Below are 25,248 nucleotides of genomic sequence, written 5' to 3' on the forward strand. Positions count from 1 at the left end.
ATTCACGTAATAATTAAGAAATCGAGAATTTTTCGAAATATTTTGCAAAATTTATTAAAGTAATTATCGACAATGAAAGTTCCATAATAATTCACGAAATAATTAAGAAATAAATAATAAATAAATATAAAAATAAAATAAATAATAAAATAAATAATAAATAAATAATAAATAAATAATAAATAAATAATAAAATAATAAATAATTAAGAAATCGAGAGTTTTTCGAAATATTTTGCAAAATTCGTCAATTTATTAAAATAGTTATCGATAATGAAAGTTCCACAACAATATATTCACGTAATAATTAAGAAATCGAGAGTTTTTCGAAATATTTTGCAAAATTTATTAAAATAATTATCGACAATGAAAGTTCCATAATAATAAATTCACGTAATAATTAAGAAATCGAAAGTTTTTCGAAATATTTTGCAAAACTCTTCGACTCAATAAAATTAATCATTGGATTAGACGACGATCGAGGGATCGATGTATCGTTTACGAATCGAGAAACAGAGAAAATGGCGGATACAAGTTTGAAGAAAGGTGGAAGGGCGGCGAGGCACTTAAGTTAAAACGGTTCCTTCCTTCGCTCCTCTCAAATTGAAAAATGCCTCCTCCCCTCGCTTCCTTCATTAATTTCTCCCCTTAGCTTGCGGCTAAGTGCCTCCTCCTTGATAACTGTTTTCTTCCTCTCTTCCTTTTTCCGCCCGGCCGCTCATCTTCGGCCGAACAAAGAAATCGAGAGATTCAACTTTCCATTAACATCACCGGTCACGCGACCATCTTCCTCCATCCTTTGCTCCGATCGATGAAGCGTGGTTTATATTAAATCGTGCACGGGTAACAATGAAACTTTTATCTTCGATAATCGATGACTTGTTCCATGATACTGCATTCACGTGATAATTGAATTGAAATCGAAAGAATGAATTTTTTTCGAAATATTGGATGTAATAATAAGTAGAAGAATATTTTAAATATCTCTAAAATTCATTCGATTTATTCAATATAATCATCGATTAAAAAATATCGAATAAAAGTTTCTTAATAATATATTTAATAATAATATGTATAATAATTAAGAAATCGAAAGGAAAAATAAATTTTTTTCGAAATATTGAATGTAATAATAAGTAGAAGAATATTATAAATGTCTTTAAAATTCATTCGATTTATTGAATATAATCATCGACATCAATGGAAGTTCCTTAATAATATGTTTAATAATTAAGAAATCGAAAGGAAGAATGAGTTTTTTTTTTCGAAATATTGGATGTAATAATAAGTAGAAGAATATCTTAAATATCTCTAAAATTCATTCGATTTATTGAATATAATCATCGATAATGAAAGTTTCTTAATAATATGTTTCATAATAATATGTATAATAATTAAGAAATCGAAAGGAAGAATAAGTTTTTTTCGAAATATTGGATGTAATAATAAGTAGAAGAATATTATAAATGTCTCTAAAATTCATTTGATTTATTGAATATAATCAAAGTTTCTTAATAATATGTTTACGTAATAATTAAGAAATCAAAAGGAAGAATGAAGAATTTTTTTTTCGAAATATTTTGCAAAATTCGTCAACTTATTAGATCAATATCGACAATGAAAGTTCCATAATAATGCATTCCAGAAATATTTAAAAAATTGAAATCGAAAGGAAGAATGAATTTTTTTCGAAATATCGAATCTAATAAGAGAAAAATAATAGAAAAATAAATAGAAGAATTTCTTAAATATCTCGTCGATTTTATTAAATATATTTTTATTAAATTAATTATTAAATATAATTATCGACAATCAAAATTCCATAACATATTCACGAAATAATTAAGAAATCGAAAAGAAGAATTAGTTTTTCGAAATATTTTGCAAAATTCGTTAATTTATTAAAATAATTATCGACAATGAAAATTCCATAACAATACGTTCACGAAATAATTAAGAAATCGACGGAAGAAATGAGTTTTTCGAAATTATTAAAATAATTATCAATAATGAAAATTCCATAACAATACGTTCACGAAATAATTAAGAAATCGACGGAAGAAATGAATTTTTCAAAATTATTAAAATAATTATCAATAATGAAAATTCCATAACAATACGTTCACGAAATAATTAAGAAATCGAGAGAAGAAATGAATTTTTCGAAATATCTAATAATAAATAGAAGAATATTTTCCAAAATTCAATTCATTAAAAATTCCATGTAAATACATTCGCGTGAATTTTTCTTCTAGCGATTAATTAAGAAACTGAAGAAATAGAGTCGAAAGAGAGTATTAGAAATTTTAAGAATATTAATCAAATTCAAACAGAAGAATACTTAGGAAAATTTGTCGATTCCATTTATCACTCGTAATTCTGCCCTTTCTCCGCGAATGTATTCGAATGTATAAACGATTAAATGATAAAATTCCGGTGGACGTGCGAGGAATAAATTTTAATTAAACGGCGGTGAAACGTTAACATATGTATAAATCATCATTAGAGGTAGCCACGGACAGTGGGATGACACGTATTTTAACTTCTAATGTTGTTTCCCTTGTGTTCGTTCCCGTTCACTGTCCAGTGAAAACGGGTTAAACAAGTAGAACAGGAGAGAGAGAGAGAGAGAGGAAAAAAGATGACAGCGAGGGGAGGGAAAAACAACGATTGTACAGCGGTGCGAAAAAGCGACAAGGGGAGATGAAAGGAATCGACTGAAAAACTGAAGTAAAAAAAAAAAAAAAAAAAAAAAGTGGGACGAAAATTTTGGGCATCGAAGAATAGAGAAAGGAAAAATTATAAAATTATTATAATTATGAAAATTATACATTTTCGAATACTTCGTTAAAAGATTTCGAACAGAATTGAACGAATGATATTCGTTTCTTCGATAAAGGTCTCCATTATAGTCGATTATACTACTCGCTTCGTCGATCTGTCGTTTGTAAGTGTTAGAACGCTTGTAGAAAATAAATGACGATAACAAATTGTTATTATCCCATTTCAAATCTTGCGAGGTAAGCAGTCTAAAGTATCTATAATCATACTTTTCTTCTCTATGTAATAAAATATCTACAATCGTTTTTTCCTCCTCTATGTAAGATATTATATGTGGTTATACTACTTGCTTCGTCTGCCTTGGAGAATCTGTTGTTTATGAATATTAGAAAATAAATAATCTAATAAATTATTATCCTATCTGAAATCTTGTGAATTAAGGAATCTAAAATATCTTTCCTTCTCTATGTAATACATTATATATGGTTATACTACTTGCTTCAACTACTCTGGAGAATCTGTTTGTATTAGAAAATAAATGATCTGACAAATTATTATTCTATTCTAAAATCTTGTAAAGTAACGAGTCAAAAATATCTACGAGTCTAAATAATCATTCTTTTCTTTTCTATGTAAGACGTTATACGTGGTTATACTACTTGCTTCGTCTGCCTTGAAGAATCTGTCATTCGTAAATATTAGAAAATAAATGACCTAATAAATCTTGTTGATATTCTATCTGAAATCTTGTAAAGTGAGAAATCTAAAATATCTATAATCATTCTTTTCTCTTCTATGAAAGACATTATACATATGGTTGTACTACTTGTTTCGTTTGCCCTGGAGAATCTGTCGTTTATAAGATATATTAGAAAATAAATAATCTAACAAATCTTGTTGTTGTTCTATCTGAAATCTTGTAAAGTCAAAAGTCTAAAATATCTGTAATCATTCTTTTCTCTTCTATGTAAGAAATTATACGTGGTTATACTACTTGCTTCCTCTATATAATTCATAAATATTAGAAAACAAATGACTTAACAAATCTTGTTGTTCTTCTATCTGAAATCTTGTAAAGTCAAAAGTCTAAAATATCTATAATCATTCTTTTCTCTTCTATGTAAGACATTATATGTGGTTATACTACTTGCTTCGTCTGCCTTGGAGAATCTGTCGTTTATGAATATTAGAAAATAAATAATTTAATAAATTATTATCCTATCTGAAATCTTGTGAATTAAGGAGTCTAAAATATCTTTCCTTCTCTATGTAATATATTATATATGGTTATACTACTTGCTTCGTTTGCCCTGGAAAATCTGTCATTTATAAGATATATTAGAAAATAAATAATCTAACAAATCTTGTTGTTGTTCTATCTGAAATCTTGTAAAATCAAAAGTCTAAAATATCTATAATCATTCTTTTCTCTTCTATGTAATATATTATATATAGTTATACTACTTGCTTCGTTTGCCCTGGAAAATCTGTCATTTATAAGATATATTAGAAAATAAATAATCTAACAAATCTTGTTGTTGTTCTATCTGAAATCTTGTAAAGTCAAGAGTCTAAAATATCTGTAATCATTCTTTTCTCTTCTATGTAAGAAATTATACGTGGTTATACTACTTGCTTCCTCTATATAATTCGTAAATATTAGAAAACAAATGACTTAACAAATCTTGTTGTTGTTCTATCTGAAATCTTGTAAAGTAACAAATCTAAAATATCTATAATCATTCTTTTCTCTTCTATGTAAGACATTATACATGGTTATACTACTTATTTCGTCTGCCTTCATTCAGAGGAGAATCTGTATCATTTGTAAATATTAGAAAATAAATAACTTAATAAAAAATCGTTGTTATTCTATCTGAAACCTTGTAAAGTAAGAAATCTAAAATATCTATAATCATTCTTTTTTCTATGTAAGACATTATACGTGGTTATACTACTTGCTCATCTGCCTTGAATTTATAAATATTAGAACACTCGTAGAAAATAAATTGTCTGACAAATTATTATATTACCTGAAACCTTGTGAACTATGAAGTCTAATAATCAGATACCACTTTAACCACCCAAATATTCAATATTATTGAACCGTACGTGATAAAAGAGATTTATATAGGAATATAGGAATATCTAACGTCTATTGATGTCTATTGATCAAAGTATTAATAAAGAACAAACGCGGTGGAGTTCATTACAGGGGTAAGGGCGATGCTCCTGGGCCAAAGATGGACGTCGAAAAATCCATACCATCGAGGACAGGGTCGACGAAGGCGCATCAATCACTCCGATTCCACTTTCCGGGGAGTAATACCTGGACGCAAAAGGCACTCTTACTCCCACTTTTCGTTCCTTACGTCTTCCTCGAATCACTTACAGTACTCGCACTCGTAACAGCCACGAGTAGTTTAATCGATTGATTCGCTCGTTCAAGAGAATTGCACGGAAGGAAAATTCTACAGAATATCGAAATTAACGAAATAAATAAATAAATAAACCGAAATAAAGATACGAAGAAGGAGGGAGAGAAAAACAAGGCAGTGGAAAAAACGGAAGATTCGCATACGTGAATTATTATATTTCGTTTGTTTGGAGTAAACGTTTGTTTCGAGTATACGACTTCCTGCCAACCTACGTTTCTCCCGTTATTTAACTTTTCCAACCCTCCAGGTTGTACGGATTCGGTTGAATAATTTAAAACTACCGTTGAATTCCCACTGTTTCCGAACCGTTTTCCAATTGTTTTTCTTCTTATTGTCCGAGAACAAAGAAAAAATCCTGGAGTTTATGAATTATTTTTTGCTCGTTTCATTTTCGTTTTTTTCTTTCTCTCTTTTCAAAATTATTGATTTTAAGTTCAACGAGTCGTATTCAAAATCTTGTACAACTCGAATAAAAATTTTTCGCATTAAACGAACTAACTTGCTTGCTTATTCAATACGAGCATCTCCCTTTTTTCAGGCAACGTTCGAACGTTCAATGCTCCCCAGAAAGCGTCACAGATTTTAAGAAAATTGCTTTCGAAGGGATTTCTCCCTTCCTGCGAAAGTTTGAACCGAATCTCTCTAGAGAGATCGAGCTATGAATCAGAAATCACGAGTCGGGAGACAAAGTAAATACGCCTTCCGTCCGCCATGTTGAAAAGTAAGGACGAACACGTGTGCGCAATATTTCCATTTCCGTAGAAATCCCTTCCGGATATCTTTTCGGAGCGAAATTATCATTTCTTGTAAGTGAATTTTATATTATATTCATTATTCATTTATGTTATATCATGTAATTATATATTATATAATTGCAAGTGAATTTTATATTATATTCATTATTCCTTTATATTATATTATATATTATATTATATATTATATACTTGCAAGTGAATTTTATATTATATTCATTATTCATTTATATTATATTATATAATTATATTATATTATATTATATTATATTATATTCATTTATATTATATTATATTATATCATATAATTACATATTATATACTTGAATTTTATGTTCACTATTTCAATGTTAATGCTGATATTAAAATTTTCATTCCGTGTATGCAATGGACGAATTCTTTTGTTCGTTCGAAAAAAATAATTCTATGAATTAAAATTATTTTTGCGGAAGATTTACATACAACCAAGATTATAAATTGATTACGTACAGCGATGGAGGATTTGGGTCAATGGCACGATTCACGATCTGTTACGATGATGTGCGACGCGAGATCGCGATGAAAACGTTTTACTCGTGTCGAAAGTGTTTGATTGGGAGGAGGGGAAGACCGCATTACGCAGTCATGATTGATGTTGGACTTGGGTAAACGAAGGGAAGCTTGGCCAGTTTGATGTCCGCACCGTTCACACAGGTATTGGCTCGAACGTAAATTGAACGTTTGAACATTTACAAATATCGATGAATCGATGAAATAATTTTCGTTCGCTTAATCTTATTATATTGATAAGATTCATAGTGAAAAATTTCACTTTTTAAAAATACCCATGAAAGATTCATACGCGTGTTCATGTATACGTATGAAAATTGATGGCTTGGACGAAAGGTTATCGTGGTTAGAGGAGGATAAGGAGTCTTTCGAAGATGGCGCCACGATCTTTGACTGAATATGCTTTCAACGAGAATGGATCGACGAAAGATCGGATTATTTTCAATTTACGACGTTTTAATTGAAAATAATTTAAAAATAAATTGAAAATAAATTATTTAAGCGAGAATATTTATAGAATTAAAGTTATATAAAAAATATATGAATATATGGTATATAATATTATGAAAATTATTTGGATGAAAGATTGTTGTGATTAAAGGGGGATAAACAATCTTTCGAAGATGGCGCCACGATCTTTCACTGAATATGCTTTCAACGAATGGATCGAGAATGGATCGACGAAAAATCGGATTTATAACTTTTTAATTGGAATTAAGCGACGATTTATCGAGAATATTCATAAAATTAAAGTTACACAAAAAATATCAAATATACGATATTACGAAAAATGTATGAAAATTAGTTGGACGAAAGGTTGCTTAGAGAAGAATAAAGAATCTTTTGAAGATGGCGCCGCGATTTTTAACTGAATATACTTTCAATGATAAACAGACGAAAAGTTGGATTGTTTATAACGTTTTAATTGGAATTAAACAATTGAAATTTATAGAAAATATTTATAAAATTAAAGTTACACAAAAAATATCATACATATAATATCACAAAAAACGATTAATAACGCATGAAAATTAATTGGACGAAAAGCTGCCGTGTTAGAGGAGAATAAATTTTTCGAAGATGGCGCCACGATCTTTGAATATGCTTTCAACGATAAGCGGATGGATCGACGAAAGATCGAATTATTTATAACGTTTTAATTGAAATTAAGCGACGATTTATCGAGAATATTTATAAAATTAAAGTTGTATAAAAAATATCATATATATAACACATAATATTATGAAAATTAATAATGCATGAAAATTATTTGGACGAAAAGCTACCGTATTAGAGGAGAATAAGTTTTTCGAAGATGGCGCCACGATCTTTGATTAAATATACTTTCAACGATAAGCGGATGGATTTATTTATTTACAACATTTATAAAATTAAAGTTATAAACAAAAAAAAATATCATACAAATTAAAACAACAATTGAACAACAACAATTACCAAATTCAATTACACCTAAGCTTCCCTATTATACCTTATAAAACATGATCGTAAAAAGACAATAACGAGATCATTACGAGAGACAATAATTACAAACCGAAACGAAATTCATGTCCGAAACAAAACGGACCGTTAACGAGGGAGGAGCCTGTCATCATCTGTCCTTTCCTTTCTTTTTTCTTTTTTTTTATTTTCATAATTACAATGGAAAATTCTTTATTATTTTCTTATTTCTCTTCCGCGAGGAACGGTCTCAGAAGACTCTTTTAACGAGGACGTGGCCGCCTTTCAATCCTACCAATTCGAGAAGACGGATTGAAAAGGAAGCAGATATTGTCTTCTTTTTTTTTTTGGCGCTTCTTTAACCTCGTACGCCCTCTCCTCTCCCCGCCTCGTCGAATTTCACCCCCCGTCTTTCCAAGAAATCCAAACAACGATCGTACGATTTCTCTGGATGGAACAGAATTATATATAATAGTTCCATCTCCTTTGAGACAGGAATCTTAAAAAAAAAACGTAAATAAAATAATCAATCGTTGCGTTTTATTTCATCGCAAGGGACGCGATTAAGAGCGAGGATAAGAAAAGAATGAGGAGGGGGGGGGGGGAAGAGAGAAGAGGAGTAATAGATAAGGGCAAGTTTCTTAGAGCGGCGAGGAAAAAGGAAAGACGATGAATCAGCTTGACAAATTTTCTCACGTGTGCCGGGGAACGAGTGCCGTTGACGCGGAATTGTCTGCCAAGAATTCACTCTTTCGGGAGATCTCTCGTGGAGAGATCACGACGTCTGGCGAGACACGAAGGAGAACGTCTCTTTTCTTTTGTCGGCTCGGATAAAAAAAAAAAAGGAAAAATGGAATTCTCACGAATCGGGATTTTCGAAGGGACGATGAACAGATAAAATAATTTATGGGATTGTCATTAGTTGTATTATATGTATTATAACAGATTTATTATTTAAAGAAATTTAATTATTAATTTAAATACCTATTATACCTATTAGAATAGATAATATTTTTAATATTATTTAAAGAAAGTTAATTATTAATTTAAATACCTATTATTAAAAGATAATATTTTTAATATTGCTTAAAGAAACTTAATTATTAATTTAAATATTATAATAGATAATATTATACTTATTATACCTATATATTATAATATTATAATATTACCTATTATTATAGATAATATTTTTAACATTTCTTAAAGAAACTTAATTATTAATTTAAATATTATAGCAGATAATATTTTTAATATTTCTTAAAGAAACTTAATTATTAATTTAAATATCTATTATACCTATTATAGCAGATAATATTTTTAACATTTCTTAAAGAAACTTAATTATTAATTTAAATATTATAATAGATAATATTATACCTATTATACCTATATATTATACCTATTATAATATTATACCTATTATAATAAATAATATTTTTAACATTTCTTAAAGAAACTTAATTATTAATTTAAATATTATAACAGATAATATTTTTAATATTTCTTAAAGAAACTTAATTATTAATTTAAATATCTATTATACCTATTATAGCAGATAATATTTTTAACATTTCTTAAAGAAACTTAATTATTAATTTAAATATTATAGTAGATAATATTTTTAATATTCCTTAAAGAAACTTAATTATTAATTTAAATATCTATTATACCTATTATGGCAGATAATATTTTTAATATTATTTAAAGAAACTTAATTATTAATTTAAATACCTACTATTATAATAAATAACATTTTTAATGTTACTTAAAGAAACTTAATTATTAATTTAAATATCTATTATAACAGATAATATTTTTAATTATTATTTAAAGAAATTTAATTATTAATTTAAATACCTACTATACCTATTATATCTATTATAATAGATAACATTTTTAATATTCCTTAAAGAAACTTAATTATTAATTTAAATCTATTATACCTATTATAATAGATAATATTTTTAAAATTTCTTGAAAAAACTTAATTATTAATTTTATCAAATACCTATTATAACAGATAATATTTTTAATATTCCTTAAAGAAATTTAATTATTAATTTAAATAATATTATTATATGTATTATAACAGACAATATAACAAATAATATTTTTTACATTCTTTAAACTCATAAAGAGAACAATAGTAGTTCGAGAGACGAATCTTATATCAAATAAGCGATTATTCGAGTAACCAAAATTAATTCTCAATTGTATTACATATATTATAACAGATAATATTTTTAACTTAGAAAAAGAACAACTAGAATGATAGAATAATATTTTTAACATTTTTTAAATAAATTACATTAGACTAGATTAAACTAGATTAATCAAGAGACGAATCTTTTTAATTATATTATATCTATTATACCAGATAATATTTTAACATTCTCAGAAAAATTACAATACATCGAGAAACGAATCCTTTTAAATAAGCGATTATTCGAATAATCAAAATTAATTATTAATTGTATTACATCTATTATAACAGATAATATTTTTAATACGAAACTACTTTAAAGAAATTATATTAAAGTAGATTATCTGAATTAATCGAGAGACGAATCTTTTTAATTATATTATATCTATTATACCAGATAATATTTTAACATTCTCAGAAAAATTACTTACTTAAAATAGATCGAGAGACGAATCCTTTTAAATAAGCGATTATTCGAATAAAACCAAAATTAATCGTTAATTTATACCTATTAATTAATCATAAATTAATCATAATATTATACCTATCATAATATTACCTAATACCTAATCATAATATCATATTATAAATATAAATTAATCATAATATTATACCTATTATAACAGATAATCTTTTTAATACGAAACTACTTTAAAAAATATTAAAGTATTATTTATTATTTGAATTAATCGAGAGACGAATCTTTTTAATATCTATTATACCAGATAATATTTTTAACATTCTCAAAAAAGGAACAAATTACAGTAGATCGAGAGAGAAACCCTTGTATTATATTTATTATATAATCTATTATTCTTTAAACTCGAAAACTACAATACATTTACTAAACGATCTTTCGTATAAATTAATCATTTCCAGATCGATATAAACAATTTCTAACTTCAAATAATCGAAAATTTCCACGACAATCTCCTCTCAAAGCCTGGATAAAAATATCTTTCAAATACCTCGATCCCAGATCGATCCTCTCAATTAAATAAATCGATTTCGTTCGTAAGATCGTTCGGTTCGTAAGAAGGAAAAAACCGAATGGGACCGAATGGCGGTCGGATAAATCGCGAATCCTCTGATTCGGAACAAATTAAGAAGGAATGTTGTCTCTCCTATTCTATATATATATATATAAAACAGATGCGGTTTCCGCAGTGCCGTAGAAAATCAATCGAGGGAGGAGGGGGAAACGCGTATCTTCGCCACACACCAAACTTCCCCCTCTACCCCCCTAGATACTCCTAGGTACCCCTAGATACTCCTAGGTACCCCTAGATACTCCTCGACAGAAAACAACCATTTTTTCGACCGGTTACTCTCGTTCCTTCCTTCCAAAAATAATTTCCAAAAATTCTTTCTCCAAACGCGTTTTACACGAGGATGAAGCTTCAACGTTTGCCACCGAATTGGACCGCGTGAATCGAATCCGAAATTTTCGAAAAATCAAGATCCCATTTATTTGCTATATAGTAACTGCTACGTTTTGTGTACAGTTTGCGCTCTGCACACACAAACTGTACAGTTTTCGCGGAGGATGCTCTCTGGCTTGGTGAGTAATCGTACGTGTACGTGTAGAACTGGAAGAATCTTCCATTTTGCTGATCTTTAAAATGGTATCTTGAATGGTAACTTTGATTTTTTTTGTTTTTATTTGTTGCATATTTTCTCCCCCTCTTGCGTTTTAAATTTAAATTATCGTTCTTGCGAAAGAGGCGAAAGAGCTTGCTTATTACACGGGAAAGAGAAAAGAGAAAAAGTTTATTCAACGGCCTCTATATGCGTTCCATCCCCTTTGGCCTGAAAACACGGCCAAAGAAAATAATTTCCAAATAAAAAAAAAAAAAAAAAAAAAATCTGTTTTTAAAAGAGAATCACCCTGGAAGAAAATATAATAACTCCTGGTTTATAATATGACGTGCTAACTCGAATTTTCCTTGGAGGATAATTTTAATCTTGAAAAAAAAGAGAAAGATAGATATTATTATTCGTGATGTGTATATCGTCTCTCTTATCTCTCGTGTTCTTTTATTTAAAAAAAAAAAAAGAGAAAAAAAGAGGGAAAACACGTATAGATCGAAGAGAAAGAGAAAGATTAAGATTAATGATTCTCATCGAAGGTATTATTTTTGGAAAAAGGGATATTAAGTTGAGAACGTGTGTCTGCCAATCTGGAGGTACGTCTCGCAAGATTTCCTTTGGGTATTTTAACTTGGGGAACGCGTAGAACTTGCAGAGGAGATTGTAAGATGGTGGTGGTGGAATTTGCACAAGTTGGGCGGAGATTTTCGAAATTTAATCGCCTTGTTCTCGACTTCAACTCTCCTCGAAAACGAAGCGGTGAAAAGCGGCAATTTCGTCGCGTATCGTATCCAATTAATTTGTTTCGATTAAATTTTAACAATCGTTTAATATTCATTATCGTAATAATAACGATTAATTAACTTCGTTCGTATTATGCAAATATTATAATCACGATTGTGTTATATAATTATTTTATTCATTTTATTATTCGTTGCATCAACGTGCATCGAAACACGTAATTATTACAATTTCTTTCCCCTTTCCCTGAAAAAATTTAATCAACAATTTCCCGAGAAAATTGCTATTTTTACCGATCTGATTGCTGAATATAACGCGAAACAGATGTATTTTCAGATTCTGATCTAATAATCCGTTCGACTGGAAAAAAAAAAAAAAAAAAAAAAGTTCGTCGATGAAAAAAAAAATGGAATCGAAGTGTCGAGAAACATCGAATAAAATTCCATTCTATTTTCCATAAATCCATTGTTAAAAATGATTACAAAATGTTCGATTCGAAAGGAAAATGGTTCGATAGAAATTTCGAGAATAGCGAGAGAGAGAGAGAGAGAGAGAGAGAGAGAGAGAGAGAGAGAGAGAGAGAGAGAGAGAGAGAGAGAGAGAGAGAGAGAGAGAGAGNTTGAAGGGGGGGGGGGAGAGAGAAACGGAAACGAGCGCTCGAAAACTTGATTTCCCTTCCGCACCGAAAATTAATTAATTTCTTGCCGGCTGTTTCGCGTAACGAGATCTCCATTTTCATTTCTAAACGTTGAGAAAATTCGATCGTCTTGATTAATTCTCGTTAATCATTTATTTACGACATTTTATCGATTATTTTACTCCCGTTTTGTATCATTAATCCTCGAAGTTTCTCTCATTGTTTTTAATCGTTAAAAATTCTTATACTTTCTTGCATTTTGTCTGAATTTCTTTATTAGTAGAAATTTTATTATATTTTAAATTAAAAATATTTATTAGAAAATTCATATGCAGCAATTTTATTCTTGAAGATTACAAGTGAATTCTTGTTGTAAATTATTAACTGGATTTTTTATTAGGAAATTTTTAACATTTTTAAGAACCAACTTGCTTACGAATTTTCATTAAAAAATATTTAATTTCTGTGCAGAATTTTATTCTTGAAGATTACAAGTGATAAATATTGGTATTGGCCTTAATCCTTATTAATCGTCCTTTAATCGATATTTATTTATTTTATCGATTATTTACTTCCGCTTTATCACATTAATTATCATATATATCACATTAATCGCAATCCCCGAGATTTCTCTAATTCAATCGTTCAATTGTTATACTGCATTTCTTTATTAGTGGAAATTTTCATTAAAAATATTTAATTCATATTATACAGAATTTTATTCTTAAAGATTAGTGATAAATATTGACATTAATTCTTATTGTAAATTGTTATTAATTGCATTCTTTATTAATGAAAATTTTTAGCATTTTTAATTCATATGCTGAATTTTATTCTTGAAAATTACAAATGATAAATATTGACATTAATTCTTCTTGTAAATTGTTATTAATTGCATTTTTTATTAATGAAAATTTTTAGCATTTTTAATTCATATATGCTGAATTTTATTCTTGAAAATTACAAATGATAAATATTGACATCAATTCTTGCTGTAAATTGTTATTAACATTCTTTATTAATTTTTAACATTTTTAAGAACCAACTAGCTGACGAATTTTCATTAAAAATATTTAATTCATATGCTGAATTTTATTTTTAAAAATTACAAATGATAAATTGACATTAATAATATTGACATTAATTCTTCTTGTAAATTGTTGTTAATTGCATTCTTTATTAGTGAAAATACCAACTTGCTTACGAATTTTCATTAAAAAGTATTTAATCTATTTATTTGCTTTAAAATATACGCAGAATTTCTATTCTCGAAGATCTCTTTTGAACGATTACAATGATAAATATCGTATTGACGCGGTAAATATTTGCAAAAGCGAGGGGAGTGTAATTGATCTTCCCTTTCCAATGGAAAAAAAAAGGGGAGGGAGAAATATATCACGGTTCGGATAAATTACCCTTTGTAATCCACGATGAAATACGATACAGTGTGTAAGTGACGTGTATATATATATATATATATATATACACAGCACCTTTCTTTTTTTTTTCTTTTCTTCTTTTTTTATCTTTATTTTCAATTCTTCGAAATGAATGTACACGGTGTACGAAAAATTATTGGCACGCGATCCTTGAACGTGAACGAGATAATAAACGAGATAATGAAAGAGAAGAATCGTGCTGGCCAGTATATATTTTTATTTTATTTTATTTTATTTTATTTATATTTCCTTTCACCAACCTATTCATTCCCTTCTTCGCCCATTGTGAAAATTAATTTCACATCACGCGAATAATTTATCGATTTTCTCCCATCGAAAAATTACCTCTTCGTATTCCACAATCATTTCCAAATTTTATTCATTCCTCTATTTTTCATGAATTTGCTGTTATTTTTTTCCAAATCGATATATATATATATATATAAATTACATTAATAATTTAATATATTTAAATAAATTTATATATATATATTATACATTTATAATTATATAATATTATAATAATATTAGTAATTAAATATATATAATATTATACATTTATATTTTAAATAATATATTTATTATATTTATATATATATATTTTTTAAATTTTATTATTATTATTAATATACAAAAGACACATCGAACACCATATCGTTTCCTATCCCACTTCTTGTCTGGAAGTTTGATCTAGTTCTGGTCAAGTCTCTATTTGCTTCCACGCAATCCAACAAATTCCAAAGCGTTTTCGATCTCAAAACACGATAGGAAATATTATATATACGCGCGACTAAAACAAGTAATAAGTTTCGAACGAAAGGAAAAATAAGGGAATGGAAGCCCATCCATAGATTCAAAATATATATATATATATATACGTATATATATATGATAAAGATCGTGGAACGTTTAAATATATTAAATATATAATTTAAATTAGATTCAAATTGTTAATCGAGATTTGAAAGAATAATTTCGTTCTCCATAGCAACGATCGATACGATTTTAATGCAAGATCGGCGCCAAGCCGCGTGTCGTCCAATGCGTAAAAAGGAGAAGATGTTGTATGATAAAGAGGAAATACGGAAAAACTTACGAAACAGATGGTCCACGAATCGGGGCCAATTTTCTTCGTTCTTCATGATACCAATAATAATAATTTTCAATCATCTTTTATAAATATCTCTAATACAGTTACAATTTCACGGAGGACATAATAAAAATTCAGCTTTTTCTCTTCTGATGATAAGAAGAAAAAAGAAATTTACGTATTTTCAAATGTTGAAAGATAAGTTTAAATTTTCTATTTATGATTATCGCTTTTATACAGCGTCGTTTATTAGTCGAATCTCGTGTTATTGAAATTACGGTTCGTTACGATAGAATTTAATAGGATCATGGTTTAATATCATAGACAACGCAACGCGGCATAACGGCAGTTAAATTGTGTAAATTCTCGCATCGAATCACGATATCATGAGTTAAAACTGGAAACAAACTGTATTTTTTAATATAAAATATTCTCCGAATTTTAATTTTCGAAAAGAGAAATTAAGAAAATTAAGAAAATATTTTAAAATTGTGTTTAAAAAAATCGATATAATCTGATTAATCCTACAATTATTTATTTATTTTTAAGTATAAGAAATATCGAATCGAAAAATAGAATGGATACAGAAAGAAACAATTTCGATACAATATTAATTAATTATGTTAACATATTCTCCAAAATTTAATTTTCGAAGAGAGAAATTAAAAAAAATAAAGAGGCAAATATTTGTGTTTAAAATCGATATAATCTAATTAATTGTACGATTATTTATTTATTTTTAAATATAAAAAATATTGAATCGAAAAATAGAATAGATACAGAAAAATACAATCTCAGTGCAATGTTAATTATATTAATATATTCTTCAAATTTTAATTTTCGAAGAGAGAAATTAAAAAAAATAACAGGGAAATATTTGTGTTTAAAAAAAATGAATATAATTTAATTAATCCTACAATTATTTATTTATTTTTAAGTATAAAAAATATTAAAAAATAAAATCAAAAAATAGAATGAATATAGAAAGAAAAAATTTCGGTGCAATGTTAATTAATTATATTAATATATTCTCCAAAATTTAATTATTTTTCAAAGAGAGAAATTAACAAAAAATAAAGGAGTAAATATTTGTGTTTAAAAAAATCGATATAATTTAATTAATCTTATTTATTTATTTTTAAGTATAAAAAATATTAACATATTCTCCAAAATTTAAATATCGAAGAGAGAAATTAAGAAAAATAATAATGTGTTTAAAAAAATGGATATAATCTGATTAACTTTACGATTATTTATTTTTCTTTAAATATAAAAAATATCAAAATGGATACAGAGACGGAGATGGATAGAGTCTCGGTGCAATGTTAATTAGAAACTGAACAGTTTATGCCGTACACATAACCTCAACTGCTTGTTGCAGGCAATACGAACACCGTCGGTCAGTCAGATTCGAGTATTGGTATGGCACACTCGGTTGCAAACGCAGACCGGGCCTAGCAGAGGACAGAGAGGTTTATCCCGTCCCCCCATTAATAATCGTTAACCCGTTAAACCGAATCCGTATATCCCATTTAAGGGAGTGTAGAGTTTCAGCCTTATTGGAACGAATTAATCTTGAGGAACCGAACATACCGGTGGACAAATGGACGAATCGTTTGTATCCAAGCTTAATTTCTCGAGCTCGACAAACTAAAAGCCTGTTCCTTTAGGGAGAAATATCTGAAGATATTTCGTGGTGATTATTATCATTTGTCGATCACTTCGTGCAAAGCTTGAGATTTACTTGATGCTCTCCTTTTGTATCGGGATAAAAAAAAAATGTATATTTAATTCGAGTAGAGAGTTAATTCAAAGATTCGAGGAGAAAGATAGGTTAAAAATTCGATTCGATGGTATTACGCATAGAGAAAATTTTTAAAGTTGGAAAATTCAATTTTTAGAACATCCATTGTGAGCTATTTACGAAGATTGAATTTATTTATAAAAATCTATTTACAATCGATGAGAAATTTCCTCGCCGATTGGCAAAATTTTTCATTTTCGACTTCATTTTTAAATGTGGAACTTGATCAAATTTTATTTAAAAAAATCTTGACAAATAAAAAATTTACAGCGTATTTTTTACATCGTAGAATTTAATATCGTGTAAATGGAATCGGTCGTATATATTTGGTGTACTGGTTTGCGATAGAAATTCGTATCAACGAGATCGAGGCGAGAAATAAGGGAGGCAAAAGAATTTATCAAACGTGACACGGTTGGTTTTGTTGTCGTTCGAAGGGAAAATTTCGAAAATCTGCGAAATTGGAAGCGGAAGGGAAAAGGGTGATTTACGCACGGTTGAAATTTTTTGCGATGCATAGAAAATTTGTGAGAAAAGTAACATGCAATTGAGTAATAATAAAAATTGGAATTCACAGTTTGCGCTTATAATATAGGATATTGAAATTTGATCTCTTTTCTTTTGTATTTTAAGTTTTGGTATATAACGAATAAGTGCCAAAAAATCAGGAACCAAATTTTGCAATTATAAAGTAATAGTATTGAAATTTAAGAGAAATTTGTTTGTATTGATGGATAAATGCCCAAAAATTCTTAAATTTTACACTTATACAATAGTATTTATCAATAAATCTCAAAAAATTCCTAAATTTTACACTTGTGAAGTAATAATATTGAAATTTAAAAGAATTCTTTTCTATTGATGAAAAAATATTCAAAATTCCTAAATTCCTTCTTGCACTTATGGAATAATAGTATGAAATTTAAAAGAGTTCTTCTGATGAATCTTATTGATGAATAAATGTCTAAAATTCCTAAATTTTGCATTTATGGAATAATAGTATTGAAATTTAAAAGAATTCTTAAATCTTGCATTTATGGAATAGTAATATAATAGCATAATATAATTCTAATATGACTCAATCATAACTGTGAAGATTTCTCTTTGTATTTTGATTAAATGTCAAAACTCAAACTGTACTTATGGAATAATATTTGAAATTTAATTCCACTCCAGCTCATCGATTACAATACAATTTTTTACAACGATTTACAATTTAAAATTTTCTTTATATTTTTTTTATTTACATAAAAAAAGGATATTGAAAGAAAAACAGAGCTGTATCAATTTAAATAACAATATCCTATGTTCTTTCGTATTTTAACCTATATTTTATTGCACAGAGTCTTTTTAATGCAGTGGTAGTGTAATTAACCTATTTTTTTTTTTTTTTACACTTTACCATACAATTTTCTCACAATAGATAAAAGAATAAAGAAAAAGTAATAAAAAAAATGGAGAAAATATTAAAATAATATTTGCAATAATTTATTTATATCGTATTATCTCTTTTGTATTTTTATCGTATCAGATAAATCTATCTAAATATATTCATCTATCTCTCACGTGTTCCAATAAAAATCTTCTTATTTACGATACCCACGATACCTCTTGTTACACAAGACAACTAACCAACCTGGGACTACTGATTTGTCGCATGTTTCGCTGTAATTTCTACAATTAAAACTTACGTACGTTTCATTTTTCATTTAACCACAATAACAAATGATATTCGAACGATAAAACAGTCCCAAATAATTTCATTTAATTTTATTTAGTCCTTGTAAAATAACCGAGATATCGTTGCAAAATAAATCCGTTTTTCCAGCGATCAAATCCAGCACGACGTTCAAAAGGATTATTTAGAAAGTGGAGTGGGCCACCCGGTGTGTAAAAGGCGTGCAGTTTTAATCAATGCGCTCAAATATATCCGAAACTAAGCGAGATACGTTACGCTTTCTTCTTTCGTCGTATTTTACCGTTTTGAAACGGTAGATCGATATCAAGGCCACGATGCATTTCCTCGATGAGAGACGGTATTACTGCTCGAGAACCGTACGAACGTGAAAAGTTAACAAAAATTTCCCACGGTAAGATATATAGAGGCAAGATAAAACGTAATGTAATGATAGTTCATGCAAATTTCAGAATTTCTGGAACATCGAGCGAATCTATCAAGCAGAATGCAAAAGTAAAATGCTCTTTTGAAATTAGTTAGACAGTTTTTCGTAACTAGTTTTTCGGATTGTCCGAAAAGTAACTTCGTTTTTTTTTTCACGACAATGAAACACCGAGTCGTTTCATGAACAGTCGAATTCCACAAATTCAATCTCGTAGCAATTTCTCGAATTGTTATTCGTCGATTTTTCTTCAATCGATGCTTTTATTTTGTCCTCATCAGCTTCAACTAATCTTCCGAAACGTGGCACACATTTTTAACATCGAAACGTCGAAACGAAATTTTGAAAACTAGCTGGTGTACTGTTATATAATCTTCTCTATGGAGCATTTTTATCTTTTCAGTAATAAAAAAGTAAAATATGCCGAAAATGCTCCTTCCGGTTTCGCATCTTTATCACGCGCGAGAAACATAACCGCACATAATCGAATGAATCTTTCTTATAAATAAACTACGAAATGCCAACTCTCGAAATATAGTAATAACAACGCAGTTTAGAGTGAAGTTGGCTGGATAAACTTCGACTAGCGACGCTCGTGTGAAAAAAACGAAACTACTTTCCGAACAGCTCATATATACATGTATACATTCGAAGAATTTTTCGAACGATTTCAATTCTAAATTCACCTTACGATTATTCGTTATTCGAATTGTTAACAATCGAAAAATTTTATCAAATAAGAAAGAGAAACGAGATCGAGAAAAAATTAAAAACATTTCAAGAAATGGTAAGATTAATTTCGAAGAATTGTCCAATGAGCTGATCAACGAATTGAGAAATGGAGGAAGAGGTGGAAAGAGAGTGGGGAGAGAAGAAGAAACGAAAGTCTGTCAGTGGAATCGACTTTATCCATCGCGACCAATTACACACACGTGGCGTTATTTCAGCCTTCGAAGATAAAAATGTAGCGATGCTTTCTCTTCAGAGTTTGAAGAGTAGAAAGGGAGAAATGAATCAGAACCGTGACTCGGGAAATATTCTTGTGTCTTGGCAACGGTGAAAAATTAAGCGCGAGAGATATTCTTCGAGCATCATATTATTGGAATCGAGAGACGGGGTCAATGTTCACGATGATTCGTTGACAAAAAAAAAAAAAAAACGAAAAATCAATTAGGAAGACTGTTCGAGAATGGAGTAGAAGAGCTCGTGCAAAATTTTTTTTTTTTTAGATTAGAATATCAAAAATTTATTTGTATAAAAGACTTATTATTGCAACGAAAATATATTCGTCAATTTTTAATTTCCAGAAAAATGATTTGATTGAGATCTACATCGATGGACGATTGTCTGCAAAACGTGTTCATGTGTGCTATCCACGGATAACGGAAGATATTATACAAGTCCTGGGGGCAGTTTGCGAATAACTATTGATCCATATTTTGGCCAGTAATCGGACCAAATGTGAGTGCACGACACTATCTGTATCGCGGTCTGATAAACCGTGACGATTGTTAACGAACAGTGCACAAGGATTGTACGCATACAATTGTCCGTGAATTTGGTAAATATTGAATTAGCATCCAAATAACTTATATATAAACTTATATACTTAAGGAGCAATGACACTTAAAAATTTCAAATTATACTTTCTATTTTTTTAGAACAATATATCAAAGTTGGAATGATACTATTGAAACTTAATTCCAAAAGAATCTTGATAAAGGATACTTTGTAATTTTTAGAGAAGAGCAACATTAAAGTCAAATTTGCCATTTCTTTATATTCAAAATTAATCAGTAGTCAGATTTTGCAGTTGGATAAGTGTCCAAGCAACTGGAAACTAATATATTTAAAAAGTAATAACATTTAAAACTTAATTTTAAAAGAGTCTTGATATTTTCTAATTTTGAAAGAAGAACAATATTAAAATTGGATTTATGATTTATATTTAAAATTTATACTTAAGATAATATTACTGAAACTTAATCCCAAAAGAATCTTATATATAAATGATATTTTCTAATTTTTAAAGAAGAGCAATATTAAAATTGAATTTATCATTCCTTTATTCAAAATTGATCGACGTAGAGTTTGCGGTAAATGTTGAACAAGTGTTCAAAAAACGCTTAAACTCTTAAAGAGTAAATAATATTCAAATTTAATCCCAAAATTGACAAATGATATTTTCTAATTTTCAAAGAATACAATTTCCACTTTTCTTTTTCATTTTCCATTTTCATCCTCTTGCCAGTCAAACGACGTTTAAAAAAACACACCATACACATACACACAAAAACACAACGACTTTACGAAACTTGTCTTCCCCATTGTCGAGTTCAAACACCTATTTCTCACATACAAGAAATTCCAATCCTCATCGCTTCTCTCATTCCTCGAGATAACCCAACCCATCCAAAACCAAATATCTCTGAATCCAAACTCATTTTAATTAACCGATAAACACACGTTCCTCCTTGCTCCAACAACCACTTAAAAAAAAAAAAAAAAAAGGAACGCAGAAGCAAAAGAAACGAACGCGATTTTGAAAATCCTCCTCCTTCTCTACCTTTCCCCCTTCCCCCTTTTCACTCCCCCCTCCTTCCTCCCTTCTCCTGGCCACGCGAAACGCGATATCCTATCCCCGAACACAAAGCGGATCAGTTGAACAATCGGCGCGGAGGCGTCGGGACTCGTCGTCCCGCAGGACGAGTCGTCGGGTTCGAGGCCCCGAGTGCCACTCGGCCAACCGAGTCCCTGTCCCTCTGTTAACTCTCCCCTCCCCCCTCATTTCCCCCTCCCTCCTCGCTCGCGAAACAACACCGAGAACACGCTCGAAATACGCGCGCGCGTCGATTTCCACCGGAGAGAGAAAGAGAGAGGGAGGGAGGGAGGGAGAGAGAGCGGAGAGCTTCCGTCTTCCCCCTCTCCACGAGTGCAGTCCCACGAAGCTCGGTGAGCTCCATCCATCCACTCGGGAACTCAGTACTCTCTCGCGCCCCGAGCCGAGTGAACCGCTCCTATCGTCTCCTTCCTATCTCGACTCCCCTCTAACTCTCTCCTCCTCGTCCTTCGTTTTCATTCCCTCCTCGTACAACATAGTAGCCGCGTTTCTTCCTGCCTTCCGACTCCCCGCTCCAACATCGAGGAACGCGCGCGCGTGTGTATTAAAGAATCGTGGGCGATTTGAAAAAATTGGCCAACGACACGGCACGTGTGTGTACGTGGCGGATAAAAGAGTTTAAAAAGTTGAAAAAGTTTTTGTGAGAAACGTGGTGATTGTGGTTGTGCTTGTGGTGTGGTTGTGGTGCTGAAATAAAAAGTGGTGGAGTAGAGTAGTGGTGGTGGTGGTGGCTTGTAAATATGGTGAATCTTCGCGGAGACACACCCCCGGAGGAGACGTGACAGTAGGGGGATGAGAGGATCGGCGGTGATCACGATTCACAGCCGGTTGGATTTAAGTCCCGCAGTGAGGGACTCTTGCCTCTTGGTTGGCTGGACCGGGTGAGGAGTGGACGGGGTGGACAGAGAGCGAGAGAGAGAGAGAGGGGGGGATCTCTATCTGGGTTAATGCTTCATTAGTTTGTCCTTTTTCGTTCGGTTGCGTAGACGCCGCCTGTTAATTGGGACGATCAAACCCTTTCCACGTTTCGAGGGCGGTCTTCTCGCTCCCCCTCGCGGCCCGCGTGTTTTTATCACGCGTTAAGGTGATTGTGCACACGAGAGTTTTTTTTTTATTATTATCGCATTTTTGCCAGTTCTTTTTTTTCTTTTCGATTTTATTAATCTTGTGGGGGTCGAAGAGAGCGATCAGGTTTCAGATTTTTTTTTTTTTTTTTTTTACGTTTATCATTACCTCGTAATATATTCTTGTTATTTTTTCCTTGTAGATAAAAAAATTTTGTTCTACGCTGTAATCTCCTTCGATTTCGATATGACGAGTTTAAATTTAAAGATTTCATCGTGGAAGCCTTTTTTTTATCCAAGATTATTCGATATATATTTTGTTTCATTTTTATGACTACCTCGTAGTTCATTCTTATTATTCTCTTTTGTGGATAAAAAAATGTGGGCAAATTTTCTTTTACGTTATCGTTGTGATCTCTTTCAATTTAGATACGACGAGTTTGAGGTATGAATTTAAGAATTTCATCATGGAATAATCTTTTTTTATCCAAGATTATTCGGTATCTTTTTTTTTTTCAAGTTCATATTGATATTAATAAAATTTCTCCGAAATTCGTCGAAATTCAAGCATTACTCTCTCTCTCGAATAAATTTCCCGATATTTTTCTTTTTTCTTGTTCCCTTTTTTCGCGTTGGAAAGTAGTTATTTGAAAAACAAATTTATCGAATGAATTCCTTTTGCACCACTTTTGATACTTTTTTTTTTTTTTTTTTTTTTAGCAATTCCTTCGTTAACACTCTTACTTACGCACGCGTTTAATTTATTATTCTGGGAGGGGAGGGGAGGGAGGAGGATGAAAGAAGGGAAATGAAATGCCTCGGGTAAAGAGTTGAAGCTCTTCTATTCGAGAAACAAACATTGATCGAACATTTCGACACGTGAATAAGAAGATGAACTGTTTGATGTAAATAAGAAGATTTTCTTTCTTTTTTTCTTTTTTTTTTTTTTCCAACTTACTTTCGAACGAAGCTTTTCAAATTTATCGAATTAAGCAAAGATTGGATTATCGAGCGAAGATCTTTAAAATAATTTTGTTTGACGATGATGATGAGTGAACAGAACAGAACAGGGAATTCGAGATAATTATTCGACGATATTTCTCGTATATACAGTTCCTCTTCTGGTCAATCGTCGGTGACTTATCAAAAGCGTAATATTTAAGATTAAAAGAATCTCATTTCCTCTCCCCTCCAGGCGAAAGAAACGAGATTGGATCGACCTTTGGATCGGAAAAACCAAAGACACCCTTCTTCTTATTTTTATTCAACGATTCAAAATTCTCGATTCGAGAAATTATTAAATTTCAAAATTACGCAAAATTCAAAATTTTACGAAACTCATCACACATAATAAATACGTACATCTCGTATTTACATACATCGCACACATTTCGTCACATCGTGCAAAGACTTAACCGCTCGATAAAAACAGTGAACAGGTTTCAACAATTAAATTTCTGAATTAATATCCAAAAAAGAGGAAAGCAAAAAAATAAATAAATTTCCCCTCAACCTCTTCCTCCCCCCTTTCAAAGATGAATTGAACGTTCCATTCCTCAGCGGTGTGGATGGAACTGTGTCATCGGTGGAACAACTTTTCGAAACAATCTTCCAGAGGCCCAATCGAATCGAGGACGCACTCGCCGCTAATTAACTCTCGGATCGTGCTTAAAGGGGGGCCGAGACCATCAATTGAATCAACAATCGAAACTCGTCGTCGCGGTGATAAGTCGAAATGGTAAAATCCATGGACGGACATATTTTTCAAACTCGATGGATACTCGAAAGGATACTTCTCATTTTATGAAACTATTTTACGATTCGCGCGCTTTACGTTTCGTGAAATGAACGTGGACAGAGAGAGACATATAGAAAGACGGGGAGGGGGAGAGAGAGAGAGAGAGACATATAGAAAGACAGGGGAGGGGGAGAGAGAGAGAGAGACAGACAGACAGACAGA

At 30.1% G+C, this 25,248-nt stretch overlaps 2 protein-coding genes across 2 annotated transcripts in view; one reads left to right on the plus strand and one right to left on the minus strand.

Annotated features, from left to right (window-relative positions):
* Window positions 1–25,248, minus strand: part of LOC122717362 (midasin) — a 109,597-nt gene that overhangs the window by 23,625 nt on the left and 60,724 nt on the right. The window lies entirely within an intron of this gene.
* LOC122717363 overlaps window positions 22,641–25,248 on the plus strand; it is a 50,011-nt gene continuing 47,403 nt past the window's right edge. The window contains exon 1 of the mRNA XM_043941383.1: window positions 22,641–23,105. The gene's annotated coding sequence lies outside the window, so the exon portion shown is untranslated. The remainder of the gene's footprint in view (window positions 23,106–25,248) is intronic.

The sequence above is a fragment of the Apis laboriosa genome, unplaced genomic scaffold, assembly GCF_014066325.1.
Source record: "Apis laboriosa isolate Shangri-la unplaced genomic scaffold, ASM1406632v1 scaffold4_cov146, whole genome shotgun sequence".
NCBI classification, from domain to species: Eukaryota; Metazoa; Arthropoda; class Insecta; order Hymenoptera; family Apidae; genus Apis; species Apis laboriosa.